Genomic DNA, 8,273 nt, shown 5'->3' with positions numbered 1-8,273 from the left:
ATATATCCGCTTCTATGTTTTGGAGATTTAACGAATAACCAAAAAAGTATTTTTTAAATCTGAAATTGTAAGTTATGTCCTTACATCATAAAAGTACTATACATAAAAGTACATCGTTACTACGATCATAGTTAAGTACGATAATAGTTGTTATTCTACACTCTTCCCAAGATACAAGACCAGAGAGTGAAGCTACTGTAACGAGTTTTTCACTTTAAGTAACATATTGTGTGAAGTCACAGCGCAGCGTGAAGGTAGGACCCAGGGGCAATCTGTTTCCACTAAGAGAGATCTGTATCTTGTCTCAGTTTACAAGTTCACTCGAGAGTCTCGGACTCATTAAAAAACCATTAGGAAATAGTGGTTTACATTTTAATACAACGATAGTTGCAGTTTTCAAGGTATACTAACTAAAATAACTCTGGTATATTATAAATAACATATACCAGCTCTGCTCAATATTTATCTAATACAATTCCAATGTGTTTACTCGTGCTTCTCAACCATCAAAAGAGCTGTTGGACTCAGCGTGATGTGTTTTGTTGATATTATTAATTTTATTCCTTAGAATGCACAGCTTTAGAAGAATTAATTAAAACATTTGATTTTGAGATTGTTAGTCTGATCGCTACGGCACATATCCACGTACCTTACGGTTAAAGTAATTATAAATTTTTTTATCTACTCCAATAAAATGCTATTATTTAGAGTGGGCGAAGCTGCTTGTTATTCATGCAAATCGACGAGAAGCTGCAGTACGAGTTAGATCGTGGTAAAATGAATTATGTCACATACAGGTGACAGCCATCCATCTCCGCCTTTACCTGAGGCCGCCATCGGATCTTCCAAATCTCGGGATCTAAAGCCAAGCTATGTTACGTATTATCTTGTCAGAAAACCAGTCAAATTACTACCATTTATAGTTTTAAAAAAGGACCTAACACTCTAAAGTTAATCAATTATAAAATTTGCAGGAAATTAAATTCATTATTCTTTTCATTCTGTTATGAAAATTTGGGATTAGAGGAGCAAGAACTGGTAATACCATACATCTTACTTTGCAAAGATTTGTGAAGTTAAAACAATAACTCTATAATTCACAGAACACACTGACAGTGAACCACCTGAGTTGGTGTTCTCAGCTACATAGTTTACAAATTGTAGAATGCATTCACAGTTATGAATCAACATTATGTTTTTGAAATGATATTCAGTTTACTGAAGAGATTAATATTTAAGCTCTTAACTTCATAGTTAACTGCCTGATATTTAGTGAGAAAAAGGTTTGAGGGTCGTCATTGGGGTCAACCGTAAAAATGTTTTTTAGCATTATCATTTTAAGTTAAAACAGTTTTCTCTATAAAAACTAGATTAAAGGGAAGAATAGGAAAAGATCTTTTATATGTTTTACTAGCGCAAGTTTTCAAACTTCGAATAAGTAAAAATTGACTAATAAAACATGGGTTATAATACGACTTATATTTATATGTAACTAGTATTTTGTGATACTTTTAGTAAAAGTTAGTTTTTTTATATCTTTAAGTTGCGGATTGGCTCTAATCTACAAACCTTGATTGCGAATCTTTCTTAGGGTTTAATAATCAAGAGTAAAAATGACTTAATTTTAAAATTGTATGCGCAATAAAACTATTATTTTTTAATGTTCTATTTGTAGTATTATTTAATGTTTTATTTGTAGTGTTTTTACTATTAAACATTTCAAATAAAGAACCCTAGAAAATCAGCGATTTAGAGAATTCACCGCTTGGTCTACATTGCAGATAAACCTACTGTAAGTCATTTGACGAATACTTCTTAGAAAATAATTCATCTGTGTTGTCAACACCATAAATAAGAGTACATTTATCTGAAGCGCCGTATTCTGCGACAGTTTTAGTCAGAATATCGGACAGAGCAACAGCTGTTATTGTGTTTAGTGGTTTGAATAAGACTTTTGTAATTAACAAAAACAAAATGAGCCGTGAGAAAAGAGCTCGTAGATCATACAAATTTGAAAGAATTAGGTTTGAAAGGCACATAATTGACGGGGAAAAGATATTACTTTGCACTAAGAAAATATTGGATCCAAGACGTTTAGAACAATTAGACTGGAAGAGCATATCAGCGTCATTCACGAGCCGGGCCATAAAACTGCCCGTTAGTGATGTTTGTTACTGTTAGGGGTTTAACATCCCTCAGCCTTCACAGGTGTTTGGCGAGGTTGCAAGGGACCGTACAATCGGAATTCTGTAGCAAGTCTCTAAGTTTCTAAGCTTATTAATTGTTAGCTGAAGTTTGTTATGTTTGAAATTATGTTATTTATTGTAAATTTGTGAATTGCTGTCGACCCACCCCGATGGAAATGCATTTGTGCCAAGTTAGCAAGAAATACTAAAGTATTACTATGTAAATGTTATAAAACTGAATTCAGAATAATTATACTGTTAATAAATAAGATTAAAATTTCAGCTTTAGTATTATTCTGATTCTTGTTAAGTTTAAAGTTTCAACATTGACGGTTATAATTATTTTTATAACAATGCAATTTAACTATTCTCTGTATAAAATAAACCATAAACCATGTTTGTTTAGCCTTGCAGTTATAAATTACAACACCACCTCCCTCAAAATATCTCTTAGATGAAACACTGTGAATACGTTATTGGACTTGTCGCAGAACACAGCTTTAGATCCACATTCCAACTCCCACACAGGAATATTGCACACATGGCCTTCAACTACACTGTGTAATATCACTTCTGTGATATTTTCATATTATTAGTGACTCCGGAACTAATTAATGAAAACATAAGGAAATCTAAGATGAGGGAAAATAAATCAACTAATTAACTTATATTAAAATCAAACTTTCCTTTCGAATTGAGCGATAATCAATAATTATTTTTACTCTTAGTTATCTATAATGAACCTTAAACCCTAAAATGTTTGTTAGTCGAGGACAGTTTCATTTTCTTGCTACTATTTCTTATATTTGTAAATATTTTTAAAGTTATTTGTTTGAAGAATACACCCATATTTATAAAATACGGTATGTGACCATATTTGAATTTTATTTCATGTAAAAAAGTTTATTTATACAGGGTTTCCCAGACCACCAGTTCACTATTTATACAAGGAGAACGGTATAAGCTAGAACCGCTAGACCCACTAAATAATGTTTTGACTATGTTACAAAATTATTTTCTTGGACAATGTTCCTTAAATAGAACGCCATGGCTTCGTATCAGGAAAAGTTTAAATGTAAAAAAGGGTAAATGATAAACACTATAACATTTTTATTTACCTCACATATTTCAATTATTTTATTTTAATCCGTTTCAAATTTGTTAGTGCGGAGACTCGCCGCAACAAGCGCTAGCAGCAGTTGACCGGAGCATGCTAGCTGTATGTTTTGGTTTGAAGGGTGAAAATCGGCGACAACAGTTCAGCGTAAGTTTCGTACCAAGTACGCTAAAGATCCATTTAGTAAGCCTACAATTTATAATTGGCATAAATGTTTTGTAATAACGGGGTGCTCAATAACACATAAGAAATCATCAGGTCATCCAAGCCCATCTGACGAAGCTGACGAGAAAGTGAGACAACGTTTTGTCAACAGCTGCAAGAAAACGACCCAGCGTGCATCTCGTAAGTCACACATAGGATGGTTTGGATATTGTCACTTTACAAGCAAGACACTGATAAAATTGTCCGGAAGAGCTTGTGTGTGGATTCATGTTAAATCGACTGGATGATGAACATTGCTTGGTCAACATAATCTTTGCTGACGAGTCCACTTTTTACTTAAGTGGCAAGGTTAACACACATGACTGTAGGATTTGGGGCAGTAAAAACACACATGAAACACTGTAACATGCTCGTGGTAGCTCTAAGCTCAACGTGTTCTATGCATTGAGCAAGACAATATGTAGCCCCTTTTTTCTAAGTGATACCGTCAACGAGATAGTGGTAATTTGTAACAATTATTGATACCACAGACCGATGAGAATGGCCGAGAACGTAATGTTTACTTCATGCAAGATGACGCACCACCACACTACCTGACTAAAGTCCGGGAATTTCTCAATAACCGCTTCCTGGTCAATGGATTGTCGGTGCTGCGCTAATTGCATAACACCCGCATTCCCAAGACCTGACACTGCTAGAATCTTTCTTCTGGGAGTTCATCAAGGGTATAGTGTATGTACCTTCTGTGCTCACTAGAACTTAGAGCAAGAAACTACGCCGTCACTGAGCACGTGCTAGTGCGAGTTTAGGAATAGATCGACTACCGGTGGGATGTCTGCAGGATAAGCAACCGAAGCAACATAGAACATAGTTAGTTTCAGATACAAATATTGGTAAAATAAAAGTAATTAATGAGTATTCATAATCATAACTTCATTTTTTAATACGTAGTATATTTGCAAATAGGTAGTTAAAAAATGTTTGCATTATCACATTAATAACACAGACCACAGAAAGAAATATACTGGGCTCAGTCAATCTATAACTGAAGCTAATTTAGAGCGGTTCCGTCAGTGAGGAGTGGGTAGGACATGCATGAGTCATCCAGTGCCGAACGGGACTACTCACTATTTACACTAATCTTGCTACTGTAGATTATTACAATGTAATAATACTACGGACATTTAAAAAAATTTCGTTCATAAAAAATAACAATACGAATTCGCTTTTTTAATATTGTGCAGGCCTGGTGGCAGCGTGGCACGCGTCAAATGTCCTGACCAAATATCCAACATTTTCTCAAAGGACTGTTTGAATTTTGCAGTCAATAAAAGTTTTATCACTAATGTTTTATAATTGATTATTATAAAAATAAAAAGTAAACTAAACTTAGTAAAATTCTTGCTACATTCACAATGAACAACTTTGCGTGAAACCCAAATTTCAGAATGTTATAACAACTGTAACTATGCTTTATGGCATTGCTACTTACGTACTACAAATCAACGGGGAAGAGAATGTTGTTCGGCTTACGCTTCAGTTATGGTCCTTATATGAGAATGTCCAATATCTCTTTTTCTTTTGTCTTTGCATAGTACTCATTCAGTGCACAAATTGATATATAAAATTACAATCTGTCCAATCGCATTCACACATATCTCCACAGTATTTTACATAATCGAGAGCTAATTGCTCAATAAACGTAACGCTAATTGCTCCACAAAGCAGTTCGAATACCTAAAGGACCTTTAAATCGAACCTCAAACTACTTTGCATGCTATAGTTCTTTGAAACTGTAAGATTATAGAGATATAAATATCAATCCTAATTATTTTTATTGAGTTTATATGGACAGTACCCGAATCTCAAAAACTAAGGACACGAGTTCTTATAATTTCGTGTCACTTTAGTGGTCAATTGAATTGGAACGTTATGCTTTTCAATTGAAGTGGTTCTGTCCCAATGTTCCACAAACCTAGGGACTTTGCAATCTCATTTTTATTAGTTCGACACCAGCTCTTACTAGAAATCACGACAATACCGTACCATTCATTGTCAGATTCCTTTGATATTTTCCATTGTCGTCTAATTGGATTTCAGTGGAAATTGTCGCTTACTGTCTATTTTATAGCCTTTCATTTCCCTCAGTTACTGTAGGTAGCCCTTCAAATACACCTTTATAATTGTTAATTATAATGGAAAAATATTAAAATGTAGTAGTAATTGTTATGAAAAAGTGAAAAAAAAACAAATTTTTTGAAATTATATTTAATATTAATACAGCATAACAATAAAAAGCTATAAACATTAAATATAAAATAACAAAACATTCGTTATCGAGGACACAACCGGACATTCTTAAAATTGCGTTAGAACGGTGATAGAGACTTGAAACTTAGTATAATGCTTCGTATAGGTACAAGAAAGATAATTTATTTGTTGATAAATTATTATTATTAATTACCTTTGACCCTATTTATTTTGAAGATAAAAGGTCAAAGGGTACTCTATCTGTCTCTCTGTCTGTTTACCCATCGATGCGATCTGTCTCTCTGTCTGTTTACCCATCGATGCGATCTGTCTCTCTGTCTGTTTACCCATCGATGCGATCTGTCTCTCTGTCTGTTTACCCATCGATGCGATCTGTCTCTCTGTCTGTTTACCCATCGATGCGATCTGTCTCTCTGTCTGTTTACCCATCGATGCGATCTGTCTCTCTGTCTGTTTACCCATCGATGCGATCTGTCTCTCTGTCTGTTTACCTATCGATGCGATCTGTCTCTCTGTCTGTTTACCCATCGATGCGATCTGTCTCTCTGTCTGTTTACCCATCGATGCGATCTGTCTCTCTGTCTGTTTACCCATCGATGCGATCTGTCTCTCTGTCTGTTTACCCATCGATGCGATCTGTCTCTCTGTCTGTTTACCCATCGATGCGATCTGTCTCTCTGTCTGTTTACCCATCGATGCGATCTGTCTCTCTGTCTGTTTACCCATCGATGCGATCTGTCTCTCTGTCTGTTTACCCATCGATGCGATCTGTCTCTCTGTCTGTTTACCCATCGATGCGATCTGTCTCTCTGTCTGTTTACCCATCGATGCGATCTGTCTCTCTGTCTGTTTACCTATCGATGCGATCTGTCTCTCTGTCTGTTTACCCATCGATGCGATCTGTCTCTCTGTCTGTTTACCCATCGATGCGATCTGTCTCTCTGTCTGTTTACCCATCGATGCGATCTGTCTCTCTGTCTGTTTACCCATCGATGCGATCTGTCTCTCTGTCTGTTTACCCATCGATGCGATCTGTCTCTCTGTCTGTTTACCCATCGATGCGATCTGTCTCTCTATCTGTTTACCCATCGATGCGATCTGTCTCTCTGTCTGTTTACCCATCGATGCGATCTGTCTCTCTGTCTGTTTACCCATCGATGCGATAACTCTTGATAGAAAAGTACTAGGGCCTTGGAACTCTCTTCGTTCCCAGGAAGAACTCTATTAATTTCTGGGTCAAGAGGTTAAAGTCCATTCGTATTTCAATTCGGTAGTGCAATAGCTGTTGATAAAAAGGTTCAATGGTATTGAAATTTAGTGTCAGTAGAAGAAATGTATTAATTTTTTGTTTAAAACATCAAAGGTCTGTCTGTATGTCCGATAACATATGAAAGAACCTAAAGACTTTGAACTTGGTATATAAATCCCGTAATTTATTTACCTTAAGTTTAAATGGCCAGTACTGGAGACTCAAAGACTTAAGGAAACGAGTTCTTGTGATTCGTGTTACTTTATATGGGTTAATTCAATTGGAACGTTATGCTTTCCGACTGAGCGCTATTGTCCCATTGATCCATAACTCTAGAAACTCATTAAGTCTAAATTCATCTGCAATCTCATTTTCATGTTATTTCTTATTAATAACATTTACATTTGTACATACTGTAATATAAATCATACAAGCTACTAGGAGTTGATTAGGGAGCCTGATGACGCTGCTGCCAGGTGACGAAGACGCACGGATAATTTTTGGTGCATTATAAACAATAAAGATTTCATAATATAGCATACAGTGTTTGCAGCACTTATGCTAATTTCTTGTTTTTAATTAGCTTTTTACTCTAATTTTCTTTTTTATTTTGCATCATACTTACACAATTAAAAGTAAGAAAGACTCAATATTCTGAAATAACTCAATAAACCGTCTATGTCTATAATTGTTTTACACGAGCAAGTCGAGTATGTTTACAAGTACAGGACACTGCTTTGCTGCTTCGATAAGTCTCAAAGTCACTTGCCAGTACACATAAAGATTATGTAAAATGGTGTAGTTAAAAGCTGGGATGCTTAGTGTGTAAAGTGCAGATAGGTAAACTGCTCACAGTGAAATGTCTCAATAATTTTTGGCGCGCCGTTACTAATTACAGGATCATAAGCTAAATCATATAAGACATAAAACACAGAAAGCTCACTGAAAAATACAGCACGATCATACGGCCAAACTTAGGTCTTGTAGTATAGACTACCGCTACTAGATATAGTGCAACACTAGCAAATTCTGTTTGATAGTTCTAGTAGTAACTGCAGTGAAGCCTTTAGATTTGATAATTGATATTACAGGCGTGGCAATGTTGTTAAGGAACTTTACTTTGTATGATATTGAAACCACCGGATATACAATTCAGTCAGCTCTTAAATACCTGGATGGATGGGGATATTTGTGATGAGGAACCAGATTTAAAGTAAAGAAACGTAAGTAAATGGCATTACAAAATAGCATATGATCATGAAGTTGCCAGTAAATAGGATCATCT

Source organism: Homalodisca vitripennis, chromosome 3, assembly GCF_021130785.1.
Source record: "Homalodisca vitripennis isolate AUS2020 chromosome 3, UT_GWSS_2.1, whole genome shotgun sequence".
Lineage (NCBI taxonomy): Eukaryota > Metazoa > Arthropoda > Insecta > Hemiptera > Cicadellidae > Homalodisca > Homalodisca vitripennis.
The sequence above is the reverse complement of the archived record's forward strand: the minus strand, read 5'-3'. Positions refer to the sequence as shown.